General features: G+C 40.0%; 1 protein-coding gene across 1 annotated transcript in view; it reads right to left on the reverse strand.

The window, feature by feature from the left end:
• The window catches only part of PKHD1 (PKHD1 ciliary IPT domain containing fibrocystin/polyductin), a 485,172-nt gene that overhangs the window by 93,759 nt on the left and 373,285 nt on the right, over positions 1-18,128 (reverse strand). The gene's annotated exons all lie outside the window — the stretch shown is intronic.

An 18,128-nucleotide genomic window follows, 5' to 3' on the forward strand; every position in this document is an offset into this window, starting at 1 on the left:
TTTGGTTGGCTTTGGATCATTTTCCTTGACTCCTACTCCTCCACTCACTATGAAGCCTCTGGTTCTCCAGGGTTGAGCATAGGGCCTGGAGTTGAGAGAGAGAGAAGGGCAATGTAAGACAGAAAAGATCTGCCATGAGTAAGAACATTGATAATCTGGCTTTGATTTTTGCAGATTTATATCTAGCTTTGATTTTTTGTGAGTTTTGCAGATATCTGAAACTGACTCCTTTTGGAGTCAGGCCCTTCTTTCCGCAGGTTCTGCAGAGATTTACACTTAAGATATGCAGTTGCTTGCCTGGCATGGACAATACCTGTTCCTTCTGGCTATTTAAGATTTCTCTGGTAGACTCTAGTGTCCAAGTTCAACCCTGCACTTGAGGTCACCTCACTCCTCTTGTATGGGTCTCTGTTAAAATGAGCCATGATACACTCCCCTACCGGACACATATCTGGTCTACAGTTGGCCAGGTATCTTTGCTCAGAAAGCTGAGCAAAGTGGAACCCTCTTTAGCACAAGTTGCTCCAACTAGTCTCTCACCTGTAGACTCTTCTTCTTCAGGAATTGTATCAGACAATTCCTGTCTATCTGTAAACTCCTTAGTGGTGCTTTAAAGAAAAATTCATTGGTGTGAGATATGAGGGCAAGCACTATGCTCTTCCTCATCAGAGAAGAGATGAAGAATTCATAACACATTGAGAAAAAAAAATTGGCCAGGAACAGTGGCTCACACCTGTAATCCCAGCACTTTGGGAGGCCAAGGTGGACGAATCACGAGATCAGGAGTTCGAGACCAGCCTGGCCAATATAGTGAAACCCCGTATCTATGAAAAATACAAAAATTAGCCAGGTGTGGTGGCACACGCCAGTAGTTCCACCTACTCAGGAGGCTGAGGCAGGAGAGTTGCTTGAACCCAGGAGGCGAAGGTTGCAGTGAGCTGAGATTGTGCCATTGCACTCCAGCCTGGGTGACAGAGTGAGACTCCATCTCAAAAAAAAAAAAATTGTCTACAGATGATTCTCATAACAGTCCTCTTCTACCTTCCAATGAACACTCAACTTTCTTATATACCACGGAAATGCATGACGGGCCAGATGAGCAGAAGCCACACTAAGTTTTAACCACTTCCTTTGCAAGATCATTATAAGTGGTCTTAGTTTACACTGTCCAACACAGTAGCCACTTACCATATATGGCTATGTAAATTTAAATTTTAATAAAAATAAAATAAATGATTCAGTTCCTCGATCTCATTGGTCCTATTTCACATGCTCAATACCTACCTGTGGCTAGCAGGCTACCATATTGGATAGAACCAATATAGAACATTCCATCACTGTAAAAAGATATATAGGCAGAGCCAGAACTCTGGAACCTCACTTCAGAAGGTGAATGTTTTGTTATCTATTTTTTTGTTCTCAGATCTTGAGCCCTCTGTTGAAGTTACAATACAAAAGGAAAAAAATCACATTTACCAATCTGTTACACAGTAAGTAAAGTTTTAGCATCTGAGTTCTGGCTAGGAATATGTCTGAACACATGAATACAAGACCACTTTCACAATTATTTCCAATATTTTATTGGAATTTGTGAAAATTCCAATAAAATATTGGAAATAATTAATTAGAATTATTAAGATTGAGCCTGGAGTCTAAAAAAAGTCCACTCCGGCACAGTAACCATCTCCATCCTTCCTAACCCCATGATGGAACACAGAAGAGCCCCTGCCAAAGCTAGTCTCCTTTATACTTATGGTCTTTCCTAGTTTAGGAATTGTCTCTCTTTTTTTTTTCTAAAAGCAACTTCCAAAAGTAGGCAGAACAGTTATTATCATGCCCATTTTTCCAATGAGGAAATGGACTCAGGGAGCATAAATGAACTTGCCCAAGTTTACAGAGCCAGTAACTGGGAAAGTCAGGTATTCCCAACTCGCCTCCTTCATTATGCTTCTTGCTGAAAAGCAGGAAAAATTCAAAATATAAATTCCTTCTAACATGCAGAGAAAGCAGGAATTCAAAATTGAACCACTGTCAAAGGCCACCGCAATTTTGATTTATCACTCATGTATATTCTTCCAGATACCTAGTATGCCTAGAATTAAAATTAAAGGCTATTTTATTAGCAAGATATTGAGAACAACCTGGTCTGATGAAGACCATGAAACACACACTAGAGCCTTTCCATGTCTCTTAACAAAATTGGGAACTGGGTTTTGGTCTTTTTGAGAACATTTCTGCTTTGCCTTTTTGTATCTTCATGTCATTTACTGAACAAAATTAACAGAGTCAGTGCCAACCACTTTGGAGGACATGGGAAGAAATGTAGCACCTACTAGAAAGAGACATTTAAACACAGATTAGGGTGATGAATGTCACTGACACTGATACTCATCTACACAGAGGAGCTGTTTGTTCATGTTTTGTAACCAGGCTTAACAAAGAAGAAAAGAAGAAATGCATAGGAATGAGAAACAGCAAATTCAAGACAGGTATATCTGAGAAAGGGCAGGGAAGGAAATTCAAATGGAGTCCAGAAGTCCAGAGTCCAGAAGTCCAAACTGTCTTCAGAATTTGGGAAAGTTTTACTTCTAGAGATGGATACTGGCTATGTGGGTGTTCATTATACTATTAAAAAGTGGAATTCTTCAAAATCAATTTAAAAAAATTTTGTACCCAGTAGTCATTCAGGAGCAGGTTGTTCAGTTTCCAATAGTTGAGCGGTTTTGAGTGAGTTTCTTCATCCTGAGTTCTAGTTTGATTGCACTGTGGTCTGAGAGACAGTTTGTTATAATTTCTGATCTTTTACATTTGCTGAGGAGAGCTTTACTTCCAACTATGTGGTCAATTTTGGAATAGGTGTGGTGTGGTGCTGAAAAAAATGTATATTCTGTTGATTTGGGGTGGAGAGTTCTGTAGATGTCTATTAGGTCTGCTTGGTGCAGAGCTGAGTTCAATTCCTGGGTATCCTTGTTGACTTTCTGTCTCATTGATCTGTCTAATGTTGACAGTGGGGTGTTAAAGTCTCCCATTGTTATTGTGTGGGAGTCTAAGTCTCTCTGTAGGTCACTCAGGACTTGCTTTATGAATCTGGGTGCTCCTGTATCGGGTGCATACATATTTAGGATAGTTAGCTCTTCTTGTTGAATTGATTCCTTTATCATTATGTAATGGCCTTCTTTGTCTCTTTTGATTTTTGTTGGTTTAAAGTCTGTTTCATCAGAGACTAGGATTGCAACTCCTGCCTTTTTTTGTTTTCCATTTGCTTGGTAGATCTTCCTCCATCCTTTTATTTTGAGCCTATGTGTGTCTCTGCACCTGAGATGGGTTTCCTGAATACAGCACACTGATGGGTCTTGACTCTTTATCCAATTTGCCTGCGTCTTTTAATTGGAGCATTTAGTCCATTTACATTTAAAGTTAATATTGTTACGTGTGAATTTGATCCTGTCATTATGATGTTAGCTGGTTATTTTGCTCGTTAGTTGATGCAGTTTCTTCCTAGTCTCGATGGTCTTTACATTTTGGCATGATTTTGCAGCGGCTGGTACCGGTTGTTCCTTTCCATGTTTACTGCTTCCTTCAGGAGCTCTTTTAGGGCAGGCCTGGTGGTGCAAAATCTCTCAGCATTTGCTTATCTATAAAGTATTTTATTTCTCCTTCACTTACGAAGCTTAGTTTGGCTGGATATGAAATTCTGGGTTGAAAATTCTTTTCTTTAAGAATGTTGAATATTGGCCCCCACTCTCTTCTGGCTTGTAGAGTTTCTGCTGAGATATCCGCTGTTAGTCTGATGGGCTCCCCTTTGTGGGTAACCCGACCTTTCTCTTTCGATGCCCTTAACATTTTTTCCTTCATTTCAACTTTGGTGAATCTGACAATAATGTGTCTTGGAGTTGCTCTTCTCGAGGAGTATCTTTGTGGTGTTCTCTGTATTTCCTGAATCTGAGTGGTGGCCTGCCTTGCTAGATTGGGGAAGTTCTCCTGGATAATATCCTGCAGAGTGTTTTCCAACTTGATTCCATTCTCCCCGTCACTTTCAGGTACACCAATCAGATAGATTTGGTCTTTTCACATAGTCCCAAATTTCTTGGAGGCTTTCTTCATTTCTTTTTATTCTTTTTTCTCTACACTTCCCTTCTCGCTTCATTTCATTCATACGTAACGAAATGAAGGCAGAAATAAAGATGTTCTTTGGAACCAACAAGAACAAAGACACAACATACCAGAATCTCTGGGACACATTCAAAGCAGTGTGTAGAGGGAAACTGATAGCACTAAATGCCCACAAGAGAAAGCAGGAAAGATCCAAAATTGAAACCCTAACATCACAATTAAAAGAACTAGAAAAGCAAGAGCAAACACATTCAAAAGCTAGCTGAAGGCAAGAAATAACTAAAATCAGAGCAGAACTGAAGGAAATAGAGACACAAAAAAAACCCTTCAAAAATTAACGAATCCAGGGCTGGTTTTTTGAAAGGATCAACAAAATTGATAGACCACTAGCAAGACTAATAAAGAAAAAAAGACAGAAGAATCAAATAGATGCAATAAAAAATGATAAAGGGGATATCACCAACGATCCCACAGAAATACAAACTACCATCAGAGAATACCACAAACACCTCTACGCAAATAAACTAGAAAATCTAGAAGAAATGGATAAATTCCTCGACACATACACCCTCCCAAGACTAAACCAGGAAGAAGTTGAATCTCTGAATACACCAATAACAGGATCTGAAATTGTGGCAATAATCAATAGCTTACCAACCAAAAAGAGTCCAGGACCAGATTGATTCATAGCCGAATTCTACCAGAGGTACAAGGAGGAACTGGTACCATACCTTCTGAAACTATTCCAATCAATAGAAAAAGAGGGAATCCTCCCTAACTCATTTTATGAGGCCAGCATCATCCTGATACCAAAGCCAGGCAGAGACACAACCAAAAAAGAGAATTTTAGACCAATATCCTTGATGAACATTGATGCAAAAATCCTCAATAAAATACTGGCAAACTGAATCCAGCAGCACATCAAAAAGCTTATCCACCATGATCAGCTGGGCTTCATCCCTGGGATGCAAGGCTGGTTCAATATATGCAAATCAATAAATGTAATCCAGCATATAAACAGAACCAGAGATAAAAACCACATCATTATCTCAATAGATGCAGAAAAGGCCTTTGACAAAATTCAACAACACTTCATGCTAAAAACTCTCAATAAATTAGGTATTGATGGGACATATCTCAAAATAATAAGAGCTATCTATGACAAACCCACAGCCAATATCATACTGAATGGGCAAAAACTGGAAGCATTCCCTTTGAAAACTGGCACAAGACAGGGATGCCCTCTCTCACCACTCCTATTCAACATAGTGTTGGAAGTTCTGGCCAGGGCAATCAGGCAGCAGAAGGAAATAAAGGGTATTCAGTTAGGAAAAGAGGAAGTCAAATTGTCCCTGTTTGCAGATGACATGATTGTATATCTAGAAAACCCCATTGTCTCAGCTCAAAGTCTCCTTAAGCTGATAAGCAACTTCAGCAAAGTCTCAGGATACAAAATCAATGTACAAAAATCACAAGCATTCTTACACAGACCAACAGAGAGCCAAATCATGAGTGAACTCCCATTCACAATTGCTTCAAAGAGAATAAAATACTTAGGAATCCAACTTACAAGGGACGTGAAGGACCTCTTCAAGGAGAATTACAAACCACTGCTCAGTGAAATAAAAGAGGATACAAACAAATGGAAGAACATTCCATGCTCATGGGTAGGAAGAATCAATATCATGAAAATGGCCATACTGCCCAAGGTAATTTATAGATTCAATGCCATCCCCATCAAGCTACCAATGACTTTCTTCACAGAATTGAAAAAACCTACTTTAAAGTTCATATGGAACCAAAAAAGAGCCCGCATCGCCAAGTCAATCCTAAGCCAAAAGAACAAAGCTGGAGGCATCACGCTACCTGACTTCAAACTATACTACAAGGCTACAGTAACCAAAACAGCATGGTACTGGTATCAAAACAGAGATATAGATCAATGGAACAGAACAGAGCCCTCAGAAATAACGCCACATATCTACAACTATCTGATCTTTGACAAACCTGAGAAAAACAAGCAATGGGGAAAGGATTCCCTATTTAATCAATGGTGCTGGGAAAACTGGCTAGCCATATGGAGAAAGCTGAAACTGGATCCCTTCCTTACACCTTATACAAAAATTGATTCAAGATGGATTAAAGACTTAAATGTTAGACCTAAAACCATAAAAACCCTAGCAGAAAACCTAGGCATTACCATTCAGGACATAGGCATGGGCAAGGACTTCATGTCTAAAACACCAAAAGCAATGGCAACAAAAGCCAAAATTGACAAACGGGATCTAATTAAACTAAAGAGCTTCTGCACAGCAAAAGAAACTACCATCAGAGTGAACAGGCAACCTACAAAATGGGAGAAAATTTTCACAACCTACTCATCTGACAAAGGGCTAATATCCAGAATCTACAATGAACTCAAACAAATTTACAAGAAAAAAACAAACAACCCCATCAAAAAGTGGGTGAAGGATATCAACAGACACTTCTCAAAAGAAGACATTTATGCAGCCAAAAAACACATGAAAAAATGCTCACCATCACTGGCCATCAGAGAAATGCAAATCAAAACCACAATGAGATACCATCTCACACCAGTTAGAATGGCAATCCATTAAAAAGTGAGGAAATAACAGGTGCTGGAGAGGATGTGGAGAAATAGGAACACTTTTACACTGTTGGTGGGACTGTAAACTAGTTCAACCATTGTGGAAGTCAGTGTGGCGATTCCTCAGGGATCTAGAACTAGAAATACCATTTGACCCAGCCATCCCATTACTGGATATATATCCAAAGGACTATAAATCATGCTGCTATAAAGACATATGCACACGTATGTTTATTGTGGCACTATTCACAATAGCAAAGACTTGGAACCAACCTAAATGTCCAACGATGATAGATTGGATTAAGAAAATATGGCACATATACACCATGGAATACTATGCAGCCATAAAAAAGGATGAGTTCATGTCCTTTGTAGGGACATGGATGAAATTGGAAATCATCATTCTCAGTAAACTATTGCAAGGACAAAAAACCAAACACCGCATGTTCTCACTCATAGATGGGAATTGAACAATGAGAACACATGGACACAGGAAGGGGAACATCACACTCTGGGGATTGTTGTGGGGTTTGGGGAGGGGGGAGGGATAGCATTAGGAGATATACCTAATGCTAAATGACGAGTTAATGGGTGCAGCACACCAGCATGGCACATGTATACATATGTAACTAACCTGCACATTGTGCACATGTACCCTAAAAGTTAAAGTATAATAATAAAAAAAAAGAAAAAAAAAAACATTACATTGTTTACCTTAAAAAAAAAATAAAATAAAAAAATAAAAAGTTTTTAAAAAGTTACTAAAGGCACATTTGCTAAAACAGATTATTTCTACAGTTCTTTTGGTCTCATTTGTTGAAAGAAAATTGTACTTGTAATGTTGGAAGTATTTTTGTATAATAAGGCCAACAGAAGACCAAAAGCTAGAATGTTCTGTGAATAAGGCTGGCTTTGCCTAGATGTGCTAATAAAAGAGAGATGTGAGATCAAAATAATATTCATTTAGCTTAACCCCAGCCTTCATATGAGTCATTAGCACACTCTTGATCTAGGCGGAGGAGCTAAGGGGAGATAAATCAGTTATCTGAAAGTATTACAAAAGCATCATCAACTTTAAAAAGCTTTCAAAATTGTAAATACACAAATGTAATACAATGGTTTATGTTCATTAATAGGCAGAGGCACAAAGAAGGGGTGCCCATTCTCACTTCAGTGTCACAAAAGGCTTCATAGAGTCCCTCCCTTAGTGGGCCTTAAGTGCTGATTAGAGTCCCACGTGTTGTGTAGCCACTGCTTGGCTGCCCCACATGTCTTTGCTCCCCTTCCTTCTGGTTATGGATCCTGACCTCTGGCCACAAGAGTAGATCTATAACTGAGTTCCAGCCAGTCATATTCCCTTATTCCATTGGACTCAGGGATTGGTCCTGAAGTGGGTGTAAAAGCCAAAGAGAAATTATCAGTATTTCCCTGGGCCTGATATATAGACATCAGGAGAAAAAAATTCTTTGCCACCTGAGATGACTAAACTGGGGTTACTGAGGCAGTACCATCACCCCCCTCCAACCACATGTAGGAAAAACCCTTTGGCAGCAGAAGGAAATAAGGCCAAGAGTCATAAGGAGCAGAGGCAAGCAGAAAAGAGAAAGAGAGAGGGCCAATAGCATTGAATCCTTGACACTAATCCTGGTAGTCCAAGGCCATGGTTCTTCTAGCTCCTTCTTCAACTGTGTTAGGTATTGCAGTATCCTTCCCAGAGGCAGAAGCCAAATACTTATGTGTTGCTTAAGGTTCTTAGAGTCGTGACTCTCTTCCTTGTCCTGATTAATACAGTCACTAACTACATTACGACATTCCAGTCAACAATGGACTCCAATGGCTCACACCTGTAATCCCAATATTTTGGGAGGCCGAGGCAGGCGGATCACTTGAGGTCAAGAGCTCGAGAACAGCCTGGCCAACATGGCAAAACCCCATCTTTACTAAAAATACAAAAATTAGCTGGGCATGGTGGCGTGTGCCTGTAATCCCAGCTACTCAGGAGGCTGAGGGAGAAGGATTTCTTGAACCCAGGAGGCAGAGGTTGCAGTGAGCTGAGATCGCACCACTGCATTCCAGTCTGGGGGACGAGAGCAAAACTCTGCCTCAAAAAAAAAAAAAAATGGACTGCATATATGACGATGGTCCCAAAAGATTAAAATACTGTAATTTTATAATACTATATTTACTGTGTTCTATGTTTAGATAAACAAATATCATTGTGTTATAGTTGCCTAGAGTATTCAGTACAGTAATATGCTGTGGTACAGGTTTGTAACCCAGGAGCAATAGCTATGCCATATAGCCCAGGTTTGGAGCAAGCTGCACCATCTAGGTTTGCCTAAGTACACTGTATGATGTTAACACAATGACTAAATAATCTAATGACACACTCCTCAGAACATATCACCATTGTTAAGCAATATATGACTGTATTTTGAGTAAGCAATCCCTCAATAGGCAGGGCAAGGAAGGAGACTGGGAAGAGTGGAAGGGACACAGGCATGAAGGTATGAAACAGTGTTAGAGAAGAAGGTAGCCTGAGTTCAAAAAGATGGGTCTCTTAAAAAATAAAGCCAGCGACGTAGGCAAAGGCCAAGCCAAGAAGACTTTGTTTTGCCTTGACCCTCATCACAAGTATCTGCCACGTGAGCCTCATTTCCAAAAGGCCTTTCTCTCAACAAAGTATTCCAGCATAGACACCTTTGGCTAAGGAAGCCTTGCTAAATGGTTTTATTCTAATGGTTGACAACTTTTGCTTCATCTCAGATCACTGACATTTTCATAATGGTCTGGTCAAGACAAAACAATTTTTTAATATACGTAATGGATCAATCTTTTCTGTTGGAACTTAAGGACTGAGGGCAGGTGAGCTGATTAGACATTGCAGGGGAAAAAGCACTTCCCTAATCCCTTCAAATCATGCCCTGTGGACCACGGTTTACTAGGCCTACAAGCCAGTCTCACTTTCTCTCTCTGACTGCTCTTTCACCATGTGCAATTTGCCACATTATCCCAATGAGCGGTGGCGTTCTCCTGTGTCCTAGAAACCATAAGCACACTTATTCTATCATGATTATTTCTCCTGGGAAAAGAAAATGTGGAAAATGTGTCTTACGTTTCAACTAAATCACAAAATATTGTCACAGCCTATAAATGTGAGTTAAGTCACTGTTGCTTAGGAGGTATAATTTCTAAAGGGTACATAGAAATATTTAGAACTCCTTTTCATTGTATCTACTTCAAGTTTAAGCAATCAGGATATTACTGATAAGATCTGAAGCTGAGCACAGAGAGATTATACCGCTATACTATGTCACATTCATTAAATAACTTGTACTATTTGTTATCTGATCTATAGATAAATAGAGATGGTCTCAATGAAAGTGATTTATGATATTTCCAGTTTCTTTCACATAAAATGGAACAACTATAAATGGAGATATAATCAAATAAAAAAGCATGGAAATGACATTTAAATTTGATAATGCAATTTGATGTGATCATATGTGCAAGTATACTGCATCAAGACAAAGGGAAATACAAGAGCAATCATCATGCGTTCAGAGTTTATTTCACATTTATGTTGTAAGAAATTATCATTTAAGTACCTATAATATGGCACAGGGGTGATACATTTTTGTACTTAAACTGTTTTGATATTTCATGACTTTATTTAATTCAGAATATAGTCCACACAGGCTTGGGAACAACATCCTAGCTGGCACTTGAGGTCACCTCACTCCTCTCGTATGGGTCTCTGTTAAAATGAGCCATGATACACTCCCCTAACAGACACATATCTGGCCTACAGTTGGCCAGGTGTCTTTGCTCAGAAAGCTGAGCAAAGTGGAACCCTCTTTAGCACAAATTGCTTCAACTAGTCTCTCACCTGTAGACTCTTTTTCTTCAGGAATTGTATCAGACAATTCTTGTCTATCTGTAAACTCCTTAGTGGTGCTTTAAACTCTTTAGTGGTGCTTTAAAGAAAAATTCATTGGTGTGAGATATGAGGGCAAGCACTATGCTCTTCCTCATCAGAGAAGAGGTGAAGAATTCATAACACATTGAGAAAAAAAATGGCCAGGAACAGTGGCTCACGCCTGTAATCCCAGCACTTTGGGAGCTGGCTAGGATGTCCGGATACTAATATATTAACATGACAGCTTCATGAAAATATACAAGAAACAGCCAATTTAAGTGCATATATAATATAAATCTATTTAGTTTGAATATCAACTATTAAAACTTCTAAAACGAAAGAAGGGTGGATCGGAGGAGCCAAGATGGCCGAATAGGAACAGCTCCGGTCTACAGCTCCCAGCGCGAGCGACGCAGAAGACGGGTGATTTCTGCATTTCCATCTGAGGTACCGTGTTCATCTCACTAGGGAGTGCCAGACAGTGGGCGCAGGTCAGTGGGTGAGCGCACCGTGCGCCAGCCGAAGCAGGGGCGAGGCATTGCCTCACTCGGGAAGCGCAAGGGGTCAGGGAGTTCCCCTTCCAGAGGTGACAGACGGCACCTGGAAAATCAGGCCACTCCCACCCGAATACTGTGCTTTTCCGACGGGCTTAGGAAACGGTGCCCCAGGAGAGTATAGCCCGCACCTGGCTCAGAGGGTCCTACGCCCACGGAGTCTCGCTGATTGCTAGCACAGCAGTCTGAGATCAAGCAGCAAGTCGGCAGCGAGGCTGGGGGAGGGGCGCCCGCCATTGCCCAGGCTCGCTTAGGTAAACAAAGCAGCCTGGAAGCTTGAACTGGGTGGAGCCCACCACAGCTCAAGGAGGCCTGCCTGCCTCTGTAGGCTCCACCTCTGGGGGCAGGGCACTGACAAACAAAAAGACAGCAGTAACCTCTGCAGACTTAAATGTCCCTGTCTGACAGCTGTGAGGAGAGCAGTGGTTCTCCCAGCACGCAGCTGGAGATCTGAGAACGGGCTGACTGCCTCCTCAAGTGGGTCCCTGACCCCTGACCCCCGAGCAGCCTAACTGGGAGGCACCCCCCAGCAGGGGCAGACTGACACCTCACACGGCCGGCCAGGTACTCCAACAGACCTGCAGCTGAGGGTTCTGTCTGTTAGAAGGAAAACTAACAGAAAGGACATCCACACCAAAAACCCATCTGTACATCACCATCATCAAAGACCAAAAGTAGATAAAACCACAAAGATGGGGAAAAAACAGAGCAGAAAAACTGGAAACTCTAAAAACCAGAGTACCTCTCCTCCTCCAAAGGAACGCAGTTCCTCACCAGCAACGGAACAAAGCTGGACGGAGAATGACTTTGACGAGCTGAGAGAAGAAGGCTTCAGACGATCAAATTACTCCGAGCTACGGGAGGATATTCAATCCAAAGGCAAAGAAGTTGAAAACTTTGAAAAAAATTTAGAAGAATGTATAACTAGAATAACCAATACAGAGAAGTGCTTAAAGGAGCTGATGGAGCTGAAAACCAAGGCTCGAGAACTACGTGAAGAATGCAGAAGCCTCAGGAGCCGATGCGATCAAATGGAAGAAAGGGTATCAGCCCTGGAAGATGAAATGAATGAAATGAAGCGAGAAGGGAAGTTTAGAGAAAAAAGAATAAAAAGAAATGAGCAAAGCCTCCAAGAAATGTGGGACTATGTGAAAAGACCAAATCTACGTCTGATTGGTGTACCTGAAAGTGATGGGGAGAATGGAAACAAGTTGGAAAACACTCTGCAGGATATTATCCAGGAGAACTTCCCCAATCTAGCAAGGCAGGCCAACATTCAGATTCAGGAAATACAGAGAACGCCACAAAGATACTCTTCGAGAAGAGCAACTCCAAGACACATAATTGTCAGATTCACCAAAGTTGAAATGAAGGAAAAAATGTTAAGGGCAGCCAGAGAGAAAGGACGGGTTACCATCAAAGGGAAGCCCATCAGACTAACAGCGGATCTCTCGGCAGAAACCCTACAAGCCAGAAGAGAGTGGGGGCCAATATTCAACATTCTTAAAGAAAAGAATTTTCAACCCAGAATTTCATATCCTGCCAAACTAAGCTTCATAAGTGAAGGAGAAATAAAATACTTTACAGACAAGCAAATGCTGAGAGATTTTGTCACCACCAGGCCTGCCCTAAAAGAGCTCTTGAAGGAAGCGCTAAACATGGAAAGGCACAACCGGTACCAGCCACTGCAAAATCATACCGAAATGTAAAGACCATTGAGACTAGGAAGAGACTGCATCAACTAACGAGCAAAACATCGAGCTAACATCATAATGACAGGATCAAATTCACACATAACAATATTAACTTTAAATGTAAATGGACTAAATGGTCCAATTAAAAGACACAGACTGGCAAATTGGATAAAGAGTCAAGACCCATCAGTGTGCTGTATTCAGGAAACCCATCTCACGTGCAGAGACACACATAGGCTCAAAATAAAAGGATGGAGGAAGATCTACCAAGCAAATGGAAAACAAAAAAAGGCAGGGGTTGCAATCCTAGTCTCTGATAAAACAGACTTTAAACCAACAAAGATCAAAAGAGACAAAGAAGGCCATTACATAATGGTAAAGGGATTAATTCAACAAGAAGAGCTAACTATCCTAAATATATATGCACCCAATACAGGAGCACCCAGATTCATAAAGCAAGTCCTGAGTGACCTACAAAGAGACTTAGACTCCCACACATTAATAATGGGAGACTTTAACACCCCACTGTCAACATTAGACAGATCAACGAGACAGAAAGTCAACAAGGATACCCAGGAATTGAACTCAGCTCTGCACCAAGCAGACCTAATAGACATCTACAGAACTCTCCACCCCAAATCAACAGAATATACATTTTTTTCAGCACCACACCACACCTATTCCAAAATTGACCATATCCTTGGAAGTAAAGCTCTCCTCAATAAATGTAAAAGAACAGAAATTGTAACAAACTGTCTCTCAGATCACAGTGCAATCAAGCTAGAACTCAGGATTAAGAATCTCACTCAAAACCGCTCAACTACGTGGAAACTGAACAACCTGCTCCTGAATGACTACTGGGTACATAACGAAATGAAGGCAGAAATAAAGATGTTCTTTGAAACCAACGAGAACCAAGACACAACATACCAGAATCTCTGGGATGCATTCAAAGCAGTGTGTAGAGGGAAATTTATAGCACTAAATGCCCACAAGAGAAAGCAGGAAAGATCCAAAATTGACACCCTAACATCACAATTAAAAGAACTAGAAAAGCAAGAGCAAACACATTCAAAAGCTAGCAGAAGGCAAGAAATAACTAAAATCAGAGCAGAACTGAAGGAAATAGAGACACAAAAAACCCTTCAAAAAATAAATGAATCCAGGAGCTGGTTTTTTGAAAGGATCAACAAAATTGATAGACCGCTAGCAAGATTAATAAAGAAAAAAAGAGAGAAGAATCAAATAGATGCAATAAAAAATGATAAAGGGGATATCACCACCGATCCCACAGAAATACAAACTACCATCAGAGAATATTACAAACACCTCTATGCAAATAAACTAGAAAATCTAGAAGAAATGGATAAATTCCTCAACACATACACCCTCCCAAGACTAAACCAAGAAGAAGTTCAATCTCTGAATAGACCAATAACAGGAGCTGAAATTATGGCAATAATCAATAGCTTACCAACCAAAAAAAGTCCAGGACCAGATGGGTTCACAGCCGAATTCTACCAGAGGTACAAGGAGGAGCTGGTACCATTCCTTCTGAAACTATTCCAATCAATAGAAAAAGAGGGAATCCTCCCTAACTCATTTTATGAGGCCAGCATCATCCTGATACCAAAGCCTGGCAGAGACACAACAAAAAAAGAGAATTTTAGACCAATATCCTTGATGAACATTGATGCAAAAATCCTCAATAAAATACTGGCAAACAGAATCCAGCAGCACATCAAAAAGCTTATCCACCATGATCAAGTGGGCTTCATCCCTGGGATGCAAGGCTGGTTCAATATACGCAAATCAATAAATGTAATCCAGCATATAAACAGAACCAAAGACAAAAACCACATGATTATCTCAATAGATGCAGAAAAGGCCTTTGACAAAATTCAACAACCCTTCATGCTAAAAACTCTCAATAAATTAGGAATTGATGGGACGTATCTCAAAATAATAAGAGCTATTTATGACAAACCCACAGCCAATATCATACTGAATGGGCAAAAACTGAAAGCATTCCCTTTGAAAACTGGCACAAGACAGGGATGCCCTCTCTCGCCACTTCTATTCAACATAGTGTTGGAAGTTCTGGCCAGGGCAATTAGGCAGGAGAAGGAAATCAAGGGTATTCAATTAGGAAAAGAGGAAGTCAAATTGTCCCTGTTTGCAGATGACATGATAGTATATCTAGAAAACCCCATTGTCTCAGCCCAAAATCTCCTTAAGCTGATAAGCAACTTCAGCAAAGTCTCAGGATACAAAATCAATGTGCAAAAATCACAAGCATTCTTATACATCAATAACAGACAAACAGAGAGCCAAATCATGAGTGAACTCCCATTCACAATTGCTTCAAAGAGAATAAAATACCTAGGAATCCAACTTACAAGGGATGTGAAAGACCTCTTCAAGGAGAACTACAAACCACTGCTCAAGGAAATAAAAGAGGATACAAACAAATGGAAGAACATTCCATGCTCATGGGTAGGAAGAATCAATATCATGAAAATGGCCATCCTTCCCAAGGTAATTTACAGATTCAATGCCATCCCCATCAAGCTACCAATGACTTTCTTCACAGAATTGGAAAAAACTACTTTAAAGTTCATATGGAACCAAAAAAGAGCCCGCATCGCCAAGTCAATCCTAAGCCAAAAGAACAAAGCTGGAGGCATCACGCTACCTGACTTCAAACTATACTACAAGGCTACAGTAACCAAAACAGCATGGTACTGGTACCAAAACAGAGATATAGATCAATGGAACAGAACAGAGCCGTCAGAAATAATGCCACATATCTACAACCATCTGATCTTTGACAAACCTGACAAAAACAAGAAATGGGGAAAGGATTCCCTATTTAACAAATGGTGCTGGGAAAACTGGCTAGCCATATGTAGAAAGCTGAAACTGGATCCCTTCCTTACACCTTATACAAAAATCAATTCAAGATGGATTAAAGACTTAAATGTTAGACCTAAAACCATAAAAACCCTAGAAGAAAACCTAGGCAATACCATTCAGGACATAGGCATGGGCAAGGACTTCATGTCTAAAACACCAAAAGCAATGGCAACAAAAGCCAAAATTGACAAATGGGATCTAATTAAACTAAAGAGCTTCTGCACAGCAAAGGAAACTACCATCAGAGTGAACAGGCAACCTACAAAATGGGAGAAAATTTTCGCAACCTACTCATCTGACAAAGGGCTAATATCCAGAATCTACAATGAACTCCAACAAATTTACAAGAAAAAAACAAACAACCCCATCAAAAAGTGGGCGAAGGACATGAACAGACACTTCTCAAAAGAAGACATTTATGCAGCCAAAAGACACATGAAAAAATGCTCACCATCACTGGCCATCAGAGAAATGCAAATCAAAACCACAATGAGATACCATCTCACACCAGTTAGAATGGCAATCATTAAAAAGTCAGGAAACAACAGGTGCTGGAGAGGATGTGGAGAAATAGGAACACTTTTACACTGTTGGTGGGACTGTAAACTAGTTCAACCCTTGTGGAAGTCAGTGTGGCGAGTCCTCAGGGATCTAGAACTAGAAATTCCATTCGACCCAGCCATCCCATTACTGGGTATATACCCAAAGGACTATAAATCATGCTGCTATAAAGACACATGCACACGTATGTTTATTGCCGCATTATTCACAATAGCAAAGACTTGGAACCAACCCAAATGTCCAACAATGATAGACTGGATTAAGAAAATGTGGCACATCTACACCATGGAATACTATGCAGCCATAAGAAATGATGAGTTCATGTCCTTTGTAGGGACATGGATGAAATTGGAAATCATCATTCTCAGTAAACTATCGCAAGAACAAAAAACCAAACACCGCATATTCTCACTCATAGGTGGGAATTGAACAATGAGAACACATGGACACAGGAAGGGGAACATCACACTTCAGGGACTGTTGTGGGTTGGGGGGAGGGGGGAGGGATAACATTGGGAGATATACCTAATGCTAGATGACGAGTTGGTGGGTGCAGTGCACCAGCATGGCACATGTATACATATGTAACTTACTGCACATTGGGCACATGTACCATAAAACCTAAAGTATAATAATAATAATAATAATAATAATTACAATAAAAGAAAAAAATAAATAAATAAATAAAATAAAAAAAAAAAAAAATAAAAAAAAAAAAAAAAAAAAAAAAAAAAAAACTTCTAAAACAAGTAGTGTAGTATAATAAAGAGTGTGCCAAATTAAGAGTTAGATCATGTTTTAGACAATTTTTTTTTTCTTGAGACAGGGTCTCACTCTGTTGCCCAGGCTAGAGTGCAGTGGCACGATCATGGCTCACTGCAGCCTTGACCTCCTGGGCTCCAGCAATCCTCTCACCTCAGGTAGGCAATCTTTCTTATGGTCAAAAAGGAAATCAGTACAGGGTTTCTCACTCTTGACTATTGACGTTTTGTACTGGATGATTACCGGTTGAAAGGTGCTATACTGTGCATTGTAGGATGTTTTACAGCCTCCCTGGTCTCTACCCACTACATGCCAGTAGCACCCCTCCAGTTGGGACAAACAAAAATGTCATCAAATATTGCCAAACTTCCCCTGGCAGCAAAATTAATCATTGACACCCTCTCCCCACATTGAGAAACACTGACTTGGAGAGGTTTTATGAGACCCCAAATGTGTTACTATTTTTATAAGTTGTAAATTATCTTACAAATACGCTATCTCTTTACACAATAACTAATTTTCCAAGCTATAATTGGACAAATTATATTATATATTGTACAATAAATGGCATTGCTTTCTAATAGCAAAAACTTTATTATGCTGTTGGCAAAATTTATAAACAAAGCAAGGCCTGGCAGCTCTTCAAAAACAGGATCATTCTTTATTCACATTTTTTTAGCCCCAGCACCTAATACATTTCCTGACATATATGGCATGTCTCCATAAATCTTTTGTGAATGAAAAAGAAAGTCTTAAAAGAGATTTTATTATGCATATTTTAAAGAATGCTTTAACTTTAATAGGTACCAATGAATTACACATAGTTGGCATTCTAACCACTAAAAAAGCTTTCAGATGTGTGTGCATGGAGGCAGGGTAAGGGAGGCACATTGCAAAATGGCAAAAATATCCTTAATCAATTCTATTATCCATTATACTTTTCTATCTTGTGTGAAATATTTTCAAAATTTCAGAAAATTAACAAAATCTTCACTGCCACC

Source organism: Pongo abelii, chromosome 5 (assembly GCF_028885655.2).
Source record: "Pongo abelii isolate AG06213 chromosome 5, NHGRI_mPonAbe1-v2.0_pri, whole genome shotgun sequence".
In the NCBI taxonomy this organism is placed as follows: Eukaryota; Metazoa; Chordata; class Mammalia; order Primates; family Hominidae; genus Pongo; species Pongo abelii.